Below are 19764 nucleotides of genomic sequence, written 5' to 3'. Positions count from 1 at the left end.
TGGCAAGAAGGTGTGTTGTGTCTGTCAGCGTAGTGTCCAGAGCATGGAGGCGCTACCAGGAGACAGGCCAGTTCATCAGGAGACGTGGAGGAGGCCATAGGAGGGCAACAACCCAGCATCAGGACTACTGCCTCCACCTTTGTGCAAGGAGACCAGGAGGAGCACTGCCAGAGCCCTGCAAAATGACCTCCAGTGGGCCACAAATGTGCATGTGGCTGCTCAAACGGTCAGAAACGGACTCCATGAAGGTGGTATGAGGGCCCGACGTCCACAGGTGGGGGTTGTGCTTACAGCCCAACACCATGCAGGACATTTGGCATTTGCCAGAGAACACCAAGATTGGCAAATTCGCCACTGGCGCCCTGTGCTCTTTACAGATGAAAGCAGGTTCACACTGAGCACAAATGACAGGTGTGACAGGGTCTGGAGACACTGTGGAGAACGTTCTGCTGCCTGAAACATCCTCCAGCATGACCGGTTTGGCAGTGGGTCAGTAACGGTGTGGGGTGGCATTTCTTTAGGGGGCTGCACAGCCCTTCATGTGCTTGCCAGAGGTAGCCTGACTGCCATTAGGTACCGAGATGAGATCCTCAGACCCCTTGTGAGACCATATACTGGTGTGGTTGGCCCTGGGTTCCTCCTAATGCATGACAATGCTAGACCTCATGTGGCTGGAATGTGTCAGCAGTTCCTGCAAGATGAAGGCATTGATGCTATGGACTGGCCCACCCGTTCCCCAGACCTGAATCCAACTGAGCACATCTTGGACATCATGTCTCGCTCCATCCACCAATGTCATGTTGCACCACAGACTGTCCAGGAGTTGGGGGATGCTTTAATCCAGGTGTGGGAGGAGATCCCTCAGGAGACCATCTGCCACCTCATCAGGAGCATGCCCAGGCATTGTAGGGAGGTCATACAGGCACATGGAGGCCACACACACTACTGAGCCTCATTTTGACTTGTTTTAAGGACATTACAACAAAGTTGGATCAGCCTATAGTGTTTTTTTTTTCACTTTAATTTTGAGTGTAACTCCAAATCCTCCATGGGTTGCTAAATTTGATTTCCATTGATAATTTTGTGTGATTTTGTTGTCAGCACATTCAACTATGTAATGAACAAAGTATTTAATAAGAATATTTCATTCATTCAGATCTAGGATGTCTTATTTCTGTGTTCCTTTTATTTTTTTGAGCAGTGTATATCCTTTGTGAACTTTTAGTGGACAGTCCTTTGGTTATGGTTAATTCTTGGTCTTGGGACACAAATAAGTTACTGGGTGTTGTTTTTTTCAATCTCAATAGAAGCAGTATGGTACTGTAGAAAGTTAACACCCACCCCTCTCCTAGGAGAATGAATTTTTTTTAGGAAATATTTTTTAAAAGGCAGGATAAAATATTTCCCCTAAAAGAGAAAAAAAAATCTTAAGGGAAACAGAAACTCAGAGCTTGAGCTCCCTGCCCCCAAGCAGACACTCCGTTGGGGCAGTTTTTAGAAATGCAGATTTGGTAATCCATTACTCCCTGCAGCAAAGTCTGAACAAAGGCAGATTAGCCTTCACCCAAGAGCCAACACAGGGCAAAGCCGTTAAGCCATAACAGAAATTGTCCAACACAAGACCCTTCATTGCATCATCTCAGTTGCATCACCCCCAGCAAACTTCAACCAAACCTGGGAGCTCAGACAACCTATAGAGCCAGCTCTGTCCCCTACAACAGCCAATAAAATATATGTTCTTGCACAGGAACAGGAAGTTCAAGTGCAAAGCCCAAAAGAAGGTATAAAACTTCCTCACTATCAACTCCATGTGGTCAGCTGCACCAGAACCACAAATGTGGTCTTGTTTATCAATAAATAGGCCCTCTTTCCAATCAGCCTCCAGCCTCCATTTTGTCTCCAGTGCCTTTCTCCCGGCTTGGAACTGAACCAGATGGATATTTCTTCCAACAGTACTAACACTGTTTGAATGAATCTTTTCTTACTTTCAGCTTGACTATATTTTATTTTGTCCATCATTGAAACTATGTTCCCACAAGATGGCAGCATAGGCCCACAAAGACAAGATGGTTGCCACACAGCAGTAGAACATTATACCAAAATAAGGGCGCACACTTTTCTGTCCTACCTTAAAACTAATAAAATAAGTTTGCATAGCAAACCGATTTAGTGCAGAACACACTGGCTTTAATAGCTGACCAATAAGAAACCTTTTCCTGCAAGGAATTTACTTAAAGATGGATTATCTCTTTAAGTGTGCTTTACCCACTCTATCCAGCAACGAGCAGAAAGCAATGGATTAGCAAACAGGAACATGATTCTATGTCAAATTCTAGTCAAATTCTATGTTTATATCACAAACTTCAGTGGGTTCCAGGGGATGCTTACTGATCATCTTTAATAAATTTTTGAAGTTTCCAATATAAGTGATCACAAGCCACACTTCCTAAGACTTGTGGTGAAGTTTGCTACAGAATAAGCTATCTATTTCCTTGAATGTTATAGCAGAGTTCTCAACAATTTGCAACGAGTAAAACAGGGCTTTGAATATGGCTTTTAAAATGGAAGGAAAATAGATGCAGATATACTTAAAGATTGGCAAAGATGCAAACCAGAATAAATGGATTGTCCCACTTGATTTGATCAAATCCCATTAAAGCCTCTTATCTACCCACCTACCTACTTACCTACCTACCTAATATCCATCCTCTGACAAATATGACCTAGCCAAGTTTCGGAGAAGATTGTCTTTCTTTACTAGTCTTTGTCAAAGTCCTTTTGTAAGGACCTTTTTAAAGCTTCTTGGGGATGGATGCCTTTGGAATCTATTATTCTTCCTTCAAAAACTTCCAGAGCTGAAGCTGCAATTCCAGACACATTTACCAGAGTAAGACCCGTTGAATTAAATGGAAATTATCTCTGGGAAATTTAGATTGTAGGATCAAACTTTTAGTCTCAATTAAAACATAACCTTGAATTGTAAACTATTCAGACAGCTCAGCTTGTACAAGTTAAACATTAAAAAAATCAGTCAAGGTTAATGCTAAATAAGATTAGAAGGTTTTATGCCTTGTAAAAACTTTACCCTTACCAGTTAAGCATTTTCTATGAAGCATAGACTAGTTGCAGGCTACAGAATTTTATCTTATTTTCCAGTTTACTCTCTTTTCTTTATTCTCTCTTTACTCTGTAACATGTAGTTAATGAATTCTGTCCATCAGCACTGATATTAAGTGTTACTAATTCCCACTTAGATAACATTAAAAGGTAAAGAAGATTAGTTAAGCAGAGAGAAAAAAATATTAACTGCAGTTAACTCAACTGCTATAATTAACTGCTGACACAGTTGGGTAAGTGAAATTTATTCCATGAAAAAAAAAAAACCCATCTTTCTTGTCCTACATTTCTGCATTTCTTTAACCATGATTGAGATCTGTTTATCTGCATTTCCCAAGCATATCGTTTGGCTGGTATATTACCTAAGCCTGACATTTTGATCAATACAATTATTACATCATGCTTAAAATCAGCAGATCACATCACTGTTAATAAATCCATAAATCCAACATTTAGAGGAAGGGAAGGAAAGAAGGAAGGTAAGTAAGATATGATACTTTCTCTCAACAAAATTTCAGCCAGGTGCATAAATACAGGTGCCAGTCACAAATTACATGTTCACTTTGCCACTGGCAATTACATTTACATTTATGGTCAATGGTTTCTTTCAGGCATCCTGCATAGACAAAATGAAATGCCCACACACAGGGGCTAAAATGAAGTACAGGTCTGCAAGCATTTCTGGAAATTCTCCAATTAGTATAAACTAGTACTTGTTCTGCTTGTAGAAGAAAAAAATGTGTATGTCTAATATTGCAATGTATGGATACTGTCATTATATTTATTTATTTTTCAAATTTATATAGCCATCTACTTCACAAAAAAAAGTGGCTCTGGGTGGCATGTGATAAATTTGAACCTAAAGAAATCTGAGAGTTGGTACATGCTAAATTTGTACGCATATATTTTGACAGTTGGTACTGGGAGGAAAGCAAAATGCTTTTAAGCAAGAAAGATAGATTAGGAGATTCCATGCAAAATACCTTAAAAATACTTTATCTCAGATAAATTTGTCTGTGGATTACACAGTCTTGGTCTGGTGAAAGTACAAAATTTGATACTCTTATTATGTGCTATGAAGTCAGGATACACTCCTAGAAACCACATGGGTAGATATTCTTCTAGGAGAACTGTCCCTAACTTGATCATTCAGGTTTTCCCCATCACAACTGTAACTGAGTCCATCCACTTTGCTGCTGGTCTTATTTTCCTTTCCTTTCCTGTCCTTCTGATAATTTGTGCCTCAAGTTGATTTGTTCAATGATCCATTTGTTTGCTCTCTTTGTGGTTCATGGAATTCTAGTTCAAAAGTTTTAATATTCTTTTTATTCTGCTTCTTCAAAGTCCATATGAGGGTTCTAGCACTTGCCTAATTCAGTTGTAAAATATAGCAAACACTGTAAAACTAAGCAGGAATTTTGTTTGAGGCAGAAGGAATCTGAAGCTTCCCAAATGCTCTGGACTCCAAGTTCCATTGTCTCAACCTACATAGCCAACAATAATGATTTTGGCATCTATAGCTCAACAATGGCTGGAAGATCACAAATTCCTTGACTAACTATAAAAAAATTAGTATCTTCCAACCAATGTAAACATTGATACAGCGGTAACTTGGTACTCATTGTTAATTGGTTTTGGGAGGTGTGAAGAGTACCAGATACATTTTTCCCATAACGAATAATGTAAATAATTTTAATGCACATTTTTAAAGCAATATGTAAAAAGTTAGGCGTGTATGTCATTACTTTGCATGAGAAATAAACCTAAAGTTTAATAAATAGATTAAATAAAATAAAAACTTCACTTTCCTGTTCTGATGAGAAAAAAAGCACAAAATTACACAAAATGACCACAGAAGAGAAGATAATTCTGCAAGGGGATGTGCACAGGGAAAGAGCTACCACGTGACTAATATGTACCTTTGGTTTTGGCTAAAAAGGGTAGTGAGTCACGAGGCAACCCACACTGACAAGTTCTAGCTTGTGCATCAAGTACCAAATAAACAACGAGTACTGGGACAAAATTTTCTCATCAAAATGTGTTGAGTACCAAATTCAGCGAGTGTCAAAGCAGCCAAGTACCAAAGTGTGACTGTAAAAAAAAAACCCCTTTTGCAATAAATCATTCTTCCTGATTTCAAGGTCTCCAGGTTTTTATTCAATAGCTGAATAAAACAATCAATAGTTGTCTCTTGCTGGATCAGACCCATGGGAAATTAAGGGGGAAAAAATCCCTTTCTATTCCTACTTCAGCCTCTACTGAAGTGAACAGCCTTGCCAATTTAATATAATAAGTAAAATAAAATACTCTCACTGGGGTATTTAATCTGAGTCAAACTAGATTGAAAATGGGATGGTGGGAAAGCGGAATCAGTTCTGCCTGAAAAATGAAGGCTTTTTACTTGCAATAGCTGATGCACTATAATGGAGTGAAGTTCTGCATCTTATGTCACTGATGGCCATATTTCACATTTAGATAATTAAGGATTATTGCTAGCCGGGCTGCATAAACCTATGAATATACCAGTGGTAGTATTCAAATATTTTTACTAATGGTTCTGTGGGCATGGCTTGGTGGGTGTGGTGTGGCTTGGTGGGCATGGCTTGGTGGGTGTGGCAAGAGAAGGATACTGTGAAATCTCCATTTCTTCCCCATCCCATTAACCTGCTTTCCAGCTCCATTCTCCTGTGCAGGGCAACAAAAGAAGACCCAGCCGATCAGCTGGAACTCTGATCAGCTGGAACTTGGGAGGTAGCGAATAGATGGGGGCAAGGCCAACCAGAGGTGATATTTACCGGTTCTCCAAACTACTCAAAATTTCTGCTACTGGTTTTCTGCTACTTGTCAGAACTGGCTGAATACCACCTCTGGAATATACTATTTCAAAAGTGGTAAGATTAGCAATGAGAAAGGGAAGAAAAACTCAAGAAAGTTTAATCACTTAAGAAGCTGCTGAACTAGTACTCAGCAGAATTTAGATTATGGCTGATGAGACAGAAAGAATGGGTGCCCATTATGAAGCTTTTGACTTTCACTGCTTGCAATCATAGCCAATCCAACTTGAGAAATACATACATAGACCAGTAATGGAGTTACATGGATTGCCGCTATTTCAGCTGCATTGCAGTACACATTTTTTCCATGGTAACCAGCAGGGTACGCTGAAATGAGATAAGCAGACAGCACTTGTCACTTAGATCTATTAATTCAAACAAAACCATCTGCTTCACAGAAGAGAGAACAACTCTCATACAAGCCACGCCTTATGGCTTGCTGTGTGAGAAGAGACCTGAAACATTATGTAACTCAGCACAGAGGCACCCATTCATTACTCTTAGGCAGATGGCACAGAAATGACACATCTGTACAAATAACTATTTAAAATCATGGTTGTGTACTGCTGAGGGAAGGCCATCTTGCTAGCCTCTGAGTATGATTTATGCTGCGCATTTCCAAAAGTTGGGGCATTACTTTTCAACTTCCTTCATCATTGCTGCATGGGACAGAATAGTTACAGAAGTGCAGGGACTTGTACTACGTGGTGAAAAATACCATATTGTAGTTCTGAAAGAAGCACAGAATAGGCTAATTCTTAGCCTGATCAGGAATTACAGCCTCCGAGGTTAAATATGCATAAGAAAGTTGACATAGGAAAGCTGCACATCCTTAGAAGGAGAAGAACCTACAGTAGTGAGGAAAGGAGAACCAATGCTTTTCCCCTTTGGAGCTGTTTTCTTAGGACCAAAACAAAAGACAAAACAAAAAAACAATTCAGGAGGAAAGCAGAAATGCTCATGTTCACACAATAGCAGGTTTAGTCCAAGAATGATATGGAACAATTCAGATCCAGAGTTTAGTTCTTTATTTGCTTACACACACAATAGACAGAATCTTGCCAGACTAAACTCTTAGTACTCTCTCCCTAAATTGTTATACATCGGGAAATTCCTCCAGCTGTGCCTATGTCTCCTATCCAGCTGTGCTGTGTCTCCTATCCAGCTCCAGGCTGTGCTGTTGCTTCTTTCACACCCTGTCTTCCTAGGAAATTCAGATCTCCCTCCATAGGTACCATCTCTCATGTCCAAGTTACTTAACTTATAAACTGAATGAATCCAATGTCTGGTTTACATCATACAATAAACAAAAACAAAATGAACTCTCTGGCTGCATTTATAATCTTCTTCATCATGGAGGACATTAAGAGGCATACAATCAATACAAACCTAAGTAACATGAAAAAAAAAGATCTCACAATCATCACAATAAAAATATCACCTATAACAAGTGTCCACAACAATAATTACCTTTAAAATGGTAAGCATGATTCAGCTAGCAAAGCCTCATGCATACAAAAAAGGACAGGGAATCTATCTATCTATCTATCCATCCATCTATATCTATCTATCTATCTATCTATCTATCTATCTATCTATCTATCTATCTATCTATCTATCTATCATCTATCCAATTTTATAGCAAACTCTGGGCTCAATCAATTTAACTCTCAATCAATAATTAAAATAACCTAAAAATAATATTAAAACTATTAAAACCATAAACAGAAAATGCCAAGTAAAACTTTCAACACCCTTCCTTCCAGTGCTTGAGGGTCTTCAGTACTTCATGAAAGGCTAGGAGAATAGAGGCTTGCTGAACTTTAACAAAATACACTAAATCATAAACTCACCCAACAGCCTGGATTCACACAGCACTGACGGACTTCTTTACTTCCTCTTTTATTGTTTCAGGTATCAAGACAGAGAGAAAAACATATACTCAAAATATCAACTTTAGCATTTATGTGAATATATCTGCTATGTCAGTAGATGACCTATTCCAGCAAGTTGTGTGAATACAGCCAAATAAAATATTAATAGAATTATGATTGCTGGAAACTGACTTAATAAAATGCTTTTTACTTTTGTGTGGATTTAAGATGTCAAATCCAAGTCAGCTACTGGTCTTTATAATTTGAAGCACTTGTGGGGAAGAGAGTATACAATGCCCATATAAGATATTTAAAAAGATTAATTTTTCCACTTTTCTTTCTAGTGATAGGAAATTGTTTTACAGCTTTTATTACAAAGTTTGGAAATATGTTTTTGGTACAAAATTCCCCTCTCTCCAAAAGCACAGATACACTTGGATATAGATTCATTAAGGAAAAAAGGAGGATTTATTTCCAGTTAACTGATATTTCCAGTCAGCAATTTAAAAAATGCACTCTATATCTTTTCTCTCAAGGTTACCTATCTAAGCTTCCAGAAAATATAATATCTTTTAAGCATATTTATCAGAGAGACAATTCCATCAATTACTCCTCATATAATGAATTCTACAAGCTTAGATGTCATTGGCAAAGAAGTATTTTCTCTATTAATTATCATTGTCCCAATGAAATGTTATCAATGTTTGAAAAAAAAAATTCTATTGATGATTTGAAGGAATGCCTGGAAATGAAGATTCAGATGAATCTCATACTGAAAATTCTCTTCTAATATTTGTAGAAATATGACTCCTGAACCTGAGAATAATTTAAATCCAACATTTTAAATCACACAGACCTTTAAAATTATGACTCCTAACCTATCTGATAATTGTCCATGTTAGCTGGAACTGTACTGTAAATATCAAAGATCTCAGTTGAAGAGGTCTGATTTTCTTTTCTTAACCCCCCCAAATCATATTTTCTCATTCAGTTATTTCCTCCTTTCAATATTTGTGGCTTTGGTGTTTTTTTTTTTTTTTAAATGTAAGGACAACTGTATTTTAGTTGACCAGCTTCTCCAAAATAACCTCTCTCAGAGGAAAGCAAAGGTTAGGTATAAGTAAGAGTGGTTTCCAGCCCATTATGTATGAATGTATATACCATATTTTCCTGAAAATAAGACCCATTCTTATATTTTTTTTAGCTCCAAAAGATGTATTAGGGCTTATTTTGGGGAAAACATGGTATCAGGGTGATGATGGGGGACTGCCCCCCAAGGACTGGGCGTAACTGGGCTTATTTTTGGGGTAGGGTTTATATTACAAGCATCCTGAAAAATCATGCTAGGACTTATTTTCTAGTTGGATTTTATTTTCAGAGAAGCATAGTATCAATTGTCTTTTACATTTTCTAAATATTTCTTTGGTGAGTTTGAAAATGCACTTGGAATTTTGAAGGAAAGTATTTTTGAATGATATAGCACTATTTCTAGGAATATCTCCCACCACCCCAATAATGCAGTATAGGATTATTGCTAGGCACAGTCCATTCTTTAGAGCAAGAATCTGAAACATGAAGTTTCAATGCCACATATGACCTTCAAGCTCCATAGTTATGGTCTACGGCATGACTCTCTAAGCTTGGCAACTTTAAGACCTGTGGACTTTAACTCCCAGCATGGCTGGCTGAGGAATTCTGGGAGCTGAAAGTTCTTAAAATTGTTCCTGGTCTACAGAATCCTTTTAATCAGTGTTGGTTACAATTAATGGACTGATTTCCTGCTATGTTGAGACAGAAAACCATTGGAAAAATCTATGTCAGGTAAATACGAAAAACAAACAATCATGTAACCTCCTATCAAAGAAACTCTAAAGAATTTAGGGTAGAGATTGAAATGCTGATTTTGGCACCTATCTGATATGCATCCCTGCTTGCACTGTAGCATTACTCTTGACCAATCTTTGTCACAAAAAGGTTAGTCATTTCTATTCAAAATAATAATAATGATGAAAATGGGAAGAAATGTAAATTCAGTGCAACTGCACTTGACATCAAAATTTGTTCCTTTGCATCTCTTGCTTATTTCACAATCAGATTTCATTTGAATTAAATCTGGATAAATAGATTTTGATGTCAATCATATATGATGTAGCAGATATCCTTGAGTGTGAAGGAGATGGTTCTTTAAGGACTTTAACTTTTCTCTGCTTTTGCTGGCAATACAAATACATGCCTTAAAAATAATCCATGAAAGTTTGTTACCTGAATAATTGCACAAATCCTTCAAAAGCAAAAGATACTTTAAATTTAATAATTTTCCTTAGCTTTGTGTCTGCCAGTTCTTCCAAGATTTCAGTTCATCCGAGACTATTTGAAGGACAGAGGGTTGAGGCAGAAAAATTTAATGGACTATTAAAAGACAATCTTTCAAAGTAAGCTTGTGCAAACCGATCAGATAATTGCACACTTTTCTATCATTTTAAATGAATATTCTTAGCATTATCTGGAAGCTTAATCTGTAGGTTTTTTTTTATGACTGTTTTCTAAAATTAGGCTGTAAGCTGTTTTGAATTGTTAAAGAAAAAAAATAAAGAAATAAACCCCTTCCAAATATCAAACCTTTGTTTGACAGAATATTTTGCAAAGGTTGAAAGTTCTTAAAACTGAGACTTTTAACTTCCCTAAATAGAACATTTAGTAACTAGACTTACTTAGATGTCAGAAACAGCTATGGCATCCTGGGTCATACAAGCAGGCATCGCATATTATTCCACAACATCCACTATGTGTACACTTGCACATCCCATTGTAGTGTTTTTCAGAGTGTCCTTTGGGGCATCCTGCTATGCTGCAGACAGAAGAATAAAGATTATTTGTCATGAAAAATGATTTATCACAAAGACCAAATCCCTTCACTGAGCAAAACTATATGCATAGTAGGCTTACTGTATGTATTCAGGTTCGTGTCTACTTCAGAATGCAGTACATAGTTTTGGTAGCATTTGGTCATAAATGTGTAGAATTTTTACTTTTCAGAAATTCATTGAGAAATTTATGAGGGTTTTTGTTGTTGTTGTTATTGTATGAAGGATTTAAACAATGGGCTTGAATTATAGGAGGCCTTGGTGAATACAAAGGGTGGTTGCTGAAGAAGCAAATCAAAACTATATAATTCTCATCTTTGCCGGAGAAATTTCCGTTAATTCCTGGTAGACAAGGGCAATGCTGTGTTACTGGATCACAGGAACACAGATTCTGTTGCTTGCAGAGGCTGTCATGTGCTCCATAATGTTTCCTTGGCACAAGCTGTAAGACAAATGAGCAAGAGACTTCTGACTGCATAAATCACGAAGAAAAATTATACTTCAGCTATGATGCTGGCATAGGAAGTAGACATAGATGAAGCATCTTGAATGCCTACAGCGTGGATATTAGACACCAAACTCAGAGGCAAAAAGAACACCTGCTACAGCACCAGACAGTACAGGCAAGTCCTTGACCTAAGATCAAAACTGAGCCTCAAAATTTCTGTTGCTATGTGGGATATTTGTTAAGTGCATTTTGCCCCATTTTACAACCTTTCTTGCATCAGTTGTTAAGTGAATCACTGCAGTTGATAAGTTAGTAAACCGGTTGTTAGGTGTATCTGGCTTCCCCATTGACTTTGCTTGTCAGAAGGTCACCAAAGGTAAATCACATGATCTTGGGACATAGCAACGGTCATAAACATGAACTGGTTGCCAAGCATCTGAATTTTGATCACATGATCATGGGGATGTTGAAAATGGTCAAAGGTCACTTTTTCAGTGCCATTGTAACTTTGAACGATCACTAAATGAACTGTTGTAAGTCGAAGACTACCTGTAGTTCTGCAAACCAGTCTGACTCCAGAAAAAGGTGTTGCTTCAAACACCTTCCTACCTTTATGTACAAATAATTAAACTCACTTGGATGTTAAGCTGTCCCAGTATTATTATTAATAGAATAGGAATGGGAATAGGAATAGGAATAGGAATAGAATAGAACAGAACAGAATAGAATAGAATAGAATAGAATAGAATAGAATAGAATAGAATAGAATAACAGAGTTGGAAGGGACCTTGGAGGTTTTCTAGTCCAACCCCCTGCCTAGGCAGGAAACCCTACATCACTTTAGACAAATGGCTATCCAACATCTTTTTTAAAACTTCCAGTGTTGGAGCATTTACAAATTCTGGAGGCAAGTTGTTCCACTGATTAATTATTCTAACTGTCATGAAATTTCTCCTTGGTTCTAGGTTGCTTCTCTCCTTGATTACTTCTTGATTAGTTTCTACTTCTCGATTAGTTTCCATTAGCTTATGGCTTTGTTACAGTAGCCAGGAGACCACAATGCTATTGCACAGTAACAATTTGGTTTGCCAAGATACCAGCCCTGTTATAGGAAACGCTTGAGTGCTTCTCAAGGTAAGCCACAGGAGGATATGCTGGCTTTGCACCCAAGAAAAAGACAAGAAGTTCTCCCTGCAGTGTCACTCAAGGCTCCTTCCTTTCCCAGAGCTGCCTCACAAACGGCAAATAGCATCAGAAATCTGACTCACTGAACAAAGCACCCGCTTGTCTCCCCACCAAAGTAGTACCTATTTATCTACTCACACAGGACATAGTTTTAAACTGCTAGATGGGCAGGAGCTGAGGCAAATAATGGGAGCTCATGCTGCCATGGAGTGCTAGGGCATCGCTAGAGCTGGGTTATCAAATCATGTTGAGTAAGAATTCAATTTAATTAATTTTCAAAGTGATGGTACATAAGATGACTTGAGAACTTTGAAAACATTGTCAGAAGTGTGATGCTCACTTTCTTTATGCGTAATGACAGTCCAGCCTTGGAGCAGTCACTGTTATTGCTCTCACAGCCATTTTTTTTCCCTGTATTTATACAATTGGAAAAGTTTACGCTAGAGTCATTTACAAAACTGTTCTCTAGAGAAGTTGAAATGTAAATCCCTGTATGTCAACATGGTTTTAACTGCCAATTTCTAAATGTACATTGCATAAACTGTATGTACATTGTTGCAATTCACCTGTAAAACATACAATAAACTAATCTGGACTATAATAATAATAGATTATTGATTAGCTATAAGGCTATATTGAAATATAAAATACCAAATGCAGAGCAGTAATAAGACCATATAGATAGATAGATAGATAGATAGATAGATAGATAGATAGATAGATAGATAGATAGATATAGATATAGATATATAGATATATAGATATATAGATATATATATGTAAAATATAAAAACACATAAGCCAACAAAATGCAAATCATTATTATTGTGTCTCTCCTACACATCTGCATTAGTTTTGAAGGACAACAAAGTTTTTTTAAAAGTATTATAATTATTATTTATTTAAAATAATGGGACTGAGGAGAGAGATAAAGCCCAGGGTCATTACAAAATACATTTGTATTAAAAGATAATAGTGTGAGTTTCTTTTCTACTATTTCTGTAAATCTTTCTTTAAGTCTTCATCCAGCCTTAGCTTATCTGTACCTTTTTGGGAAAGGGTGGGGGGGCAGGGCTTCATTTTTTCTTAAAAAAAATATCAAATTTCAAACATTTTCCCATTTTTGTTTCTCCAATGTGGAGCTTATGTGGAACTCAAAGACATCCTAAAGAAGGATGATGCTAAAAGCATTCCATATCTGAACTGAATTCAATTTATTTAGTTTATTTATTTTTAAAATGTGGCAGGCCAATACATTTTGAAAGGAACAAGAGACTGACTAGTTTTATCCTGATGCCTCACTGGTTAAAGCACTTTTTTTGGACACTTCCAATCTTCCCAAGCTGAAAAGCTTTTAAAAAAAATAACCAAAATCTCATTAGCTTTATTCCCAAGTGTGACATCTCCACAAATATATTCTTGCTGATCATCACAGAAGGAATCCAATAAAGTGTTGAAATAAAAAAAAGCTAAGATGGTTTTCTTGTGAAGATTGGAAATCTAGACATCACACTTTTCTCCTCTGCATCCAGTGTATCTTCATCTGATGCACCAAGAGAGGCAATTCTCCCATTTTCTTTTTTTAAGCACTATGTTCTTGTGCAGAGAACAAGTCTAAACTGTGTCAGCAAAGATGTAAAAGTCACTCTTTCTCTCTGCTGGCTTAAACTAGGTTGAAACTTCCCAGCATGGATATCAACAGATGAGAGTCAAAATCAACAAGATGGCAGATGGAGCATCGTGATACCAGTCATGTCACTTTTTTTTCATGCATGGGGCATACAAAGAAATGGAGCTTGCATCAGTCACTCCATGCCAATTTTATGCCAACAGAAGAACAGAAGTAGCACCCTGCTGGGCCAGACTGGCCCTCATCTAGTCAAGCAATCTGTTCTCACAGTGGCCAATCAACTGCACAAGGAAGCCCATTAGTCTTCCAGCAGATGGCCTTCAAAACCAATCAAGGCTAATAGCTATTGATCTCCAATGATATCTCATGGTGCTTCCGAGACTCTCTATAGTCTATATAAGTCAGTAAAGAATCTGTATTACACATTAAGAGCAAAGCCACTTTATTGAACTGATTGCCCTTTGTATACCCTCCCATTGCCTTACTTTCTGCCCTTGCTTTAGCTTAACAGTAACCATGACTTAACCATGACTTAAATTGGTCTAAGTCAGGGGTGTCAAACTCAAGGTCTGTGGGCTGGCCTGGCCCATAGGGTGCTTAGATTTGACCTGCAGGGCCACCCTGGAAACAGCAAGGGACCAGCCCATGTGCCTCTGCCAGTAAAAATGGAGCTTGGAAGGGCCACGTGTGGCCTTTATGAGTTCCGTTTTCACTGGCAGAGGGTTGCAGGAGGCCATTACAGCCAGAAACAGAGCTCGGGAGCCCATTTTCACTGGCAGAATGCACCATAGGCTCTCCCGACATCAAGTGGCCACACCCAGCATGGCCACATCCACCCCAGCTCCCCAAAGTCAAATACAATCCTGATGTGGCCCTCAATGAAATTGAGTTTGACACCCCTGCTTTAACCATTTTTGGTGGTTTAGTGTCATCCAAACTGGTAGCCAGCACCACAACTCATCATAGTGAATTCTACATTTGTGTTGCATGCATGTCTCTCTGTGTGTTTTTTTCTGTAAAATTGAGTCCATAACCTCTATCTCTGAAAGGGAAAAAATTGGCTTCGATTGTATTTCCAGTAGATTGATTTTAATTTCTCTTATTGTAATCTGCTTCCATAATTCTATGGGATAGATTACGCGAAGAAAAGTAGAAGTCATGCTAGCTTAAGGTCAAACTGTTACATTAAAAAGTGATGATGATTCAAAGAGCAACTATTACTTTATAAATCCACTTTGTGATGAATATAAATTATTTTGATAAGTTATCTTGTAAAAAGAACTGGCAAAACCCCACCCATACTTTGAAACAGAATTTTCTCAAATATTCATATGGAATGATTCCACATTTTATAAAGGGTGCTTTTTTGTGGTTATTTTGACAAGTATATACCGCTATATTTTTGCCTTTGCTGGAATTTTGTGTACCTGTCCTAAAAGTGCTGACCCATGTAGGATAAAACAAAGCCAAAAGAATCTACATCTATGTCTGTCTGTCTATCTCTTATCTCTTATATTTTTAACTATCTGCATCTATCTATCTATCTATCTATCTATCTATCTATCTATCTATCTATCCATCCATCCATCCATCCATCCATCACAGTTGATTGGTTATCTGAAAGATGAAAAGCTAGTGCTGAATGTGCAAAATTCCTAGAACAAAACAAGAAAAAAAGGGAGGTTAGTGTGGCAATTAACCTTGAAATGGGTGCTAACATTATTAGGGAATATATTCAACACAGGGAAAAAGAGGAAAGCATAATCAATGAACTAAGGTTAGAGGCCAGAATAGAATTGATTAATGTAGGTTATTGGAACCAGCAATGTAGCTTTCCCTGCAAATGTCACAAAAAAAGATGGTAGGCAGTATTCCAGTTCATATTCAAGTTCCTGGCTCATCCCACTCTATGAAACCTGACAATTTTCTTTTAGTGTAATCTTTCCTGGCTGTACCTTGCCTCCTTGTGCAATCACAATCACAAACACACACACACACACACACACACACACAGAGAGAGAGAGAGAGAGAGAGAGAGAGAGAGAGAGAGAGAGAGGAACTAATACTGCATTTTTTCATTAATCCACTTTTCTATTTTAAAAGCATCCAGTTCATTTTAATGGCACTATAGAAGGGGAGAGAAAGTTCACTTTTGCTATCTTTTCTTCTCATTGCCAGTCCTGAGTGAATTCTGACAATTATCTGTTTTCTAACAAATATTTCTTTGTGCTAATAAGGTATGTGAAGTACCTAGAGCATTCTGGACTTGCTGTGTGAATGCTATCTGTTTAGCTGATTTGTGATTTACAGTGTGGAAAAGAGAAGAAAGAATGTAAGTCTCCTATTATATAACCTAAAAATATGCTTGTTTTACAGTACTTTTGCCCCAAACCACCTAAGATATTTAAGAAACTATACCTAGAAAAGTTATAGGACATATTACAATCAAGCACAGAAATTTCACAGTGGGATATCCTAGCACCCATTTAAGGACTTGCAGAAACACATATATCTTGCAGTGCCTGAAAAATCAATAAAACCTAACCTAAGCATAATCCTAAATCTAACTCTTTTTGCTGGGTTGTTTAATTGTAGTATAGGTAGTCCTGGACTTATGACTGTAATGGAGCCTGCCCATCACAGTTCTTTGTCATGAAGGTCATAAAATGAATGAGTCATGCGACTGACCTGATTTGATGGCCTTTTTGTGGCAGTTCCTTAGCAAATGCAGCAGTTGTAAAATGAATGATTGTTAAGTGAACCACAGCTTCACTATGGATATAGATTTGCCAAAAATTGAAGTACTGTAAATGCTACTGTGTTTTACCCAAAATAAGACTAGGTTTTATATTCATTTTTGCTCCAAAAGAGGTATTAGGGCTCATTTTTGGGGAAATGAGGGTAGGGTTTATATTATCAGCATTCTGAAAAATCATGCTAGGACTTATTTTCTCGTTGGGCCTTATTTTGGGGAAAACATGGTAGCTTTTGACAAAAACTGTCACAAAAGATGGATTGGGCTGTAAATGCAGCCAGGTTGCTGAGTGCTTGAAGTTTAGCCACCAGATTGCGGGGGAGATGGGTATTGACAATCAGAATTTTGAATATGGATTATAAGTAGCCTTCAGGTTGGTCTCTTGCAACCCTGAATGGTTGCTAAGCAACCAATTGTAAGCCAAGGACTATCTGTAAAGACAAAAACTTCCTTGAACTTGAATCTCAGTGACTAGATGGACATAACCATAGTTTTCTTGGTAAGGATACAGGGGCTGACCTTGCTTTCTTCTACTATTGTACTTTGTTGTATAACTATTATATTTTTCATGTATATAAGTCTAGTACTAGTATATAAGTCTTTAATCTGGAACAAACAATTTAAAGATTCTCACTGGCTTATAGAGACCAAAAAACCAAAAGAACCGTCTGTGACATAAAATAACCATTAAAACAGTACCCAAATATAAAAATACAATAAAAAGATAATGATAGCACGATAAAATAAGGAGATTTCTCAAAACAATTCAATATTTAAACTTTCCTGAACTCTAGGGAAAAGGGAGATAGCCTGATGTCTATCAGGAAGCTTCAGCTCCCCAAATTTAAAACAGTTTCTGTTTGATCTTCATGGATAGTAGTACAGCAAAGGTGGTTCTGTGTCATAGTAACTTACAAAGCATAGAATATGTTCCCTTTAGATCTATCCTATCTTAGATTGGACAATCTTTTAAAATGGTTTTTTTTTTAAATTACTTTTAGGTTGAATTCACACATTGTCTTAACCCATTACCGAAATTTACAAACAGTTGCTCCTATGCCTAAGTGACTCTTGATAATAACCCTGTGATATATCTCCCACCTGGCTAAATGGAAGATGTGGTAGATATCATCAGATGGAATTTGGGGCTCTGGGGGATTGTGGGGAACAAAAGTAGCTAGAACTGAATCCCAGCAAATCAGAAACCATTTTTTCAGAAACCATTTGGTTCTGTGTTGACTCCAGTGCTTGTTTTGAATGGAACCATGCTGCCCTTGAAGGAACAAGTCTGAGATTTGGGGATTTTGTTGGATTCCAAGATTCTGCTCAATGAACAGATGGAGGCCATGATGGGATCTTTGTCCAAGATTCTTTTGAGCCAATTGCAGCTCTTTTTGGATCCTATGTTACTCATGGCCTCATCCTGACTACCCTGTGCTTTACTTGGGGCTACTTTTAAAGATGACCCAGAAGCAAAATGCACCAGCTCAGTTCTGTGCCAGCTTGTTTGAATACAGTTCAAATGTCAGGTCCAGAATATTTGGGGCATTATCTTCTCTGAATCTGCCCATCCTGTGCATTCAACCCAGGATAGAATACTCCAGATATTTCACCTAGGACTATAAGGGAAAATGTTATTGTCTTTTCCCTAAAATCTGGATGACTGCAGTGCCAACATTTAAATGGTTGGAGAAGACCACATTCTTCTGCCAAGCATTTGTGTCTTAAAATATGACCTTGCTTTTAAGTTTTTGGTCTGGCTTGACATCTTATTTTAATGTGAATGTTAAGCTAATTTTAATAAATGGTTTAATTGAGCATGGTTTTAAAGGATTGCTTGAGGTTTATAATTTTATGATTTGCCTGGAGTTTTGTGGATATAGGAAATGGGACGGGAGTAGGATATCAATTGCATTATCTCTCCAGCTTTCTTCATATGGGAAATCTCAGGGCATTCTTCATTTCCTTCTAAATTAACTTTCCTACTGACTCTTATTAATCTGGAGTCTCTGTACTATTACTTTCAATGGATGGTATCAATTAAATGTTGTGAACAGAAGCAGCCTTAGAAACAAAATTACTTCATGTAATGCATGGCTTGTAATCTCCCCAAAGGGGGTGAAGTGGGGAAATTTTTCAGAGATATCAGATTAGTTAAGGTGTTTTGTGGGAATGTAAATAGTGGTTACAGAGTTATGGTTCAAACCAACCATCAGAAGAGTGCAATGGATACTAACCATCTCTTTAAACAGTATTATGGGAAGGTGGATGGAGATAGTAAGGAATACAGTGGTTGTAGTGATCAGCAAATAAAATATGGCAGGAAACAGGGAGGAAGCCCATATTAGAAAACAAAGTTTGGAAATGTTAAGGTTAATACCTAATTCCACTCTCCAATCTCAGCTGATCAACTAGATAACAGGGCTCCAACATATGGTGCTGAATTCCTAAATGTCAATGTAATGGTGTATGGGGAAGACCATGGGGAATGGGGTAAAGAGATGCTGCCCAGGGAATGATCTGATAAGAGACAGACGAGCCCTCAGCTGCATAGTGGATGGAGCAAGAGGCTTGGAAAGGACTTTCAGACTTGCAAGATTCTTTGTAAGTAGCTTTACAATGAAATAGAAATCGATTATCTGGTCTGCCTGGTAAGGTGAATACTTTGCCTATAATTTTAAAAATCTTCTAATTTGATCTTGGACCTGCTTTTGTATCTGACTTGCAAATTCTAATTCAGCCAGCAAGCCAAATTTCAGAAAACAACTGGATTGGGGCACTGTTTGTGAGGTTGTAAGGCATTAATTAGTGTCTCAGAGCCTCCAAAAAAGCTTGTTTTATATATTTATGTATCTATGCTGTGTATATTTATCGATTGGTTGGTATTTTTAACTTTCCTTTCCAGCAACTGAAATATAAAGACAACTAACTTATACAAATCTCTTTTCAAAGCTGAGCACAATAGTTTTCATGCAAAGCTGGCACAGAACGCATTCTTGTTTTTGAACAAGAATGAGATGTAGATCTGTTTTTGCCTCAGAAACTGACACAGATTAA

General features: G+C 37.5%; 2 long non-coding RNA genes across 3 annotated transcripts in view; both read right to left on the bottom strand.

Annotated features, from left to right (window-relative positions):
* Positions 1 to 6964: 6964 nt before the first annotated feature.
* Positions 6965 to 9769, bottom strand: LOC148125894 (uncharacterized). The gene is made up of 2 exons (XR_015743621.1): positions 7805 to 9769; positions 6965 to 7340 (listed from the first exon to the last, which is right to left on the bottom strand). It is a non-coding gene; the product is annotated as an uncharacterized LOC148125894 (long non-coding RNA).
* An 8-nt stretch (positions 9770 to 9777) lies between these two features.
* The window catches only part of LOC148125893 (uncharacterized), a 184699-nt gene continuing 174712 nt past the window's right edge, over positions 9778 to 19764 (bottom strand). For both annotated transcript variants that reach the window (XR_015743619.1, XR_015743620.1), the window contains exons 3-4: positions 10537 to 11131; positions 9778 to 10192 (exon numbers count right to left, since the gene is read on the bottom strand). This is a non-coding gene — a long non-coding RNA (uncharacterized LOC148125893). The remainder of the gene's footprint in view (positions 10193 to 10536; positions 11132 to 19764) is intronic.

Source organism: Pseudonaja textilis, chromosome 4 (assembly GCF_049901715.1).
Source record: "Pseudonaja textilis isolate UNSWEBS1 chromosome 4, rPseTex1.2, whole genome shotgun sequence".
NCBI classification, from domain to species: Eukaryota; Metazoa; Chordata; class Lepidosauria; order Squamata; family Elapidae; genus Pseudonaja; species Pseudonaja textilis.
Note: the sequence above shows the minus strand (reverse complement) of the source record. Positions and strands in the feature narration are given on the sequence as shown.